This window comes from Grammomys surdaster, unplaced genomic scaffold (assembly GCF_004785775.1).
Source record: "Grammomys surdaster isolate TR1022 unplaced genomic scaffold, NIH_TR_1.0 332800, whole genome shotgun sequence".
NCBI classification, from domain to species: domain Eukaryota; kingdom Metazoa; phylum Chordata; class Mammalia; order Rodentia; family Muridae; genus Grammomys; species Grammomys surdaster.
The window spans coordinates 1-2599 of NW_021628007.1; the positions used below are offsets into that span (position 1 = coordinate 1).

General features: G+C 42.2%; 1 non-coding gene across 1 annotated transcript; it reads left to right on the forward strand.

Annotated features, from left to right (window-relative positions):
* The first annotated feature begins 734 nt into the window (after positions 1–734).
* On the forward strand, positions 735–863 carry LOC114616657. Its single transcript, XR_003710672.1, has one exon. It is a non-coding gene; the product is annotated as a small nucleolar RNA SNORA11 (small nucleolar RNA).
* Positions 864–2599: the final 1736 nt, after the last annotated feature.

The window sequence follows — 2599 nt, forward strand, 5'->3', positions numbered from 1 at the left end:
CTCTATATGTACTCTATATGTACTCTATATGTACTCTATATGTACTCTGATAGGAATGGATCCTTATCATCTATGACTGTGGAAAATTAAAACTGTTCAGCTAGCTGGGCGGTGGTGGCACACGCCTTTAATCCCAGCACTTGGGAGGCAGAGGCAGGTGGATTTCTGAGTTTGAGGCCAGCCTGGTCTACAGAGTGAGTTCCAGGACAGTCAGGGCTACACAGAGAAACCCTGTCTCGAAAAACCAAAAAAAAAAAAAAAAAAACCAAAAAAACCAAAAAAACCCAAACCAAACCAAACAAAAAAACCCCAAAATACTGTTCAGCTAGCGAATACTTAAATGTGCTGCATGAATTTCATGTATGCATGTATATTTTGAATTCCTTGGGCATCTAGAGTTGTGCTGTTATAGTTTATGTCTGTTCATTTGACCTTGTGTTTTTTCTGTGATTGTTTAAGTGTTAAATTTAGTCTGTACTTTATACACTCTGGAGTGTGCATTACTTAGAAATGTGACATAACAGCATTTTCCATCAACAAAACTTCTGATTAAAGGATTCTCTTTTTCTCTCTCTTTGATTGTATGAAGCAAGGTCTTTTCTTCTACAGCGCTGGCTGTCCTGGAACATGAGATTGTAGCTTGAGATGGCCTTGACCCTCCTGCTGGGATTATATGTCTAACAGGACACCACTCTCCTCAAGAAACACCAGAGTCAAAAGCAAACCTGTAAACTGGGGTGTGCTCAGAGCAAGGGGCCTGAGGAATGGCTCCTCTGTTTATAACACACCCAATATGAACCTGGTCATGATGTGAGGAGGGCTACAAAGTTTGTTGCCTTCCCCCAAACACATGTCCTACACATTATAAACAACCAAACCAAACGAAGAAACATAAAACTGTCTTTTAGCTTCATCAAAAAGCAGTTGACTTCTCTGTCAAATGCAAGTTGTGTTGACTCCACCTCCAAAGCCTCATTCCAGCTCCAAAACACTGAACAGAAACATCAGCCCAGAGTAGGAGGTGTAGCTCAGGACGTGAGCCTGAGCCTGGAGTGCTGGAAGGGCCTTGTCCGCAGCACAGGAAAGACAGCCAGGCCAGACCAGCACACCCTCCCCTGCCTAGAGCTGACTTAGCTCTCAGCTGCATGAAACTGCCAATCAAAGCACAGTTTTAGCTCTGAACAGCAGGTGGGGCAAGTAGCACATTATTTTGCAAACGAACCAACAAGACCTGGGCTACTGGGCCACTGGCAAACAGGGAAAGCTCCTTATTGGCTATGGACCTTCACTATCAGTGGTGCTTCCCCTGACCCAGGCTACTGGAGAGATCTGAGAAAGGATGCAGTCACACCACTGATCTGTTGTTTTTCCTCCCTTTGTTTTACAGAGAAAATTCAGTTTTTAAACCGGTGTCGCTGTGCATAGTATTTGTTCACAGCCCTACGTTACTTGAAAACCCCTTTCTACAAGTATGTAAACGCCGAGCTTCCCCCGCCATCCCCCTGCTTCCCACTCTGGTGACTTCCTTTGTACCTCAGTTTCCCTTCTTTCATACAGTTGCTTTACATGCACATATATGATTTTACATATCTCTATAAAATCTAGAAACCACAAATGAGAGAAAACATTTTTTTTTCCCTGACTTTGGCTATATTTGCTCTTATCACCCCCAGCCGTGCCCATCTTCTTGTGGATGCTGTGCCTCTATCTTTCTTTATGGTTCAAAGAATTCTGTTGAGCATATAGATTGGATTTGCTTTATCCATCCTAGCAGAGGAAACTCTTCTGATGGTAGAGTGTTTTACTTTTGCGAGATGTGAGACATTTTCTCTTCCTGGTCAACTACATGCATGCCTGGGCCAAGACTAGTTGGCAACTGAGTGTATTTAATGTGCCAATGGGCATTTTACCTTTAAGGTGACATTTCCAAATGGAAATGGTTACTGAAACTGGTTTGTAGGGTAAACGCCAGCCCTGGAGTGATACCATGTTTCTGAATATTAGTGCAATTTTTCTTATTAATATATGTTTTTGGGCTCAAATTCAAAGTAGAACATATATCCATAGAATATACCACGTGAAGTATCAAACTTTGGGAATTAATTCCTTTTGGGTCTTTAGCATCTTCTGTTATATTGATTTCTATTTAGTGTATGTTCTTATTATCTGGTTGGCAGAAATAGAATTTACATAGGTAGTGACTTTTTTGGTGCCACAGACACTATAACTTCCATTTCACCCCACTATCATATCCCCAAAAACACATTTCATTATTATTTCTACTTATGTATATGTGTGTGAGTAGATGCCAGGTGTATGCTGGTGCCCATGGATGCCAGAAGAGGGAGTCAGATCCCCTGGGGCTAGAGTTACAGGCAGATGTGATCAACCTCACTTGTGTGCCAGGAGCCAAACTTAGGTCCTTTGCAAAAGCATTACATGCTCTTAACCTTTTCAACCATTGAGACATCCCTCCAGTCCTACACTTTTGTTAAAGAACAAGTTAATCCAGGTGTGATGACACGTGCCTGTAATCTCAGCACTCAGGAGGCTGAGGCAAGAGAATCACTAGTTTTTGTTCTGCCAAAACTAGAGCATG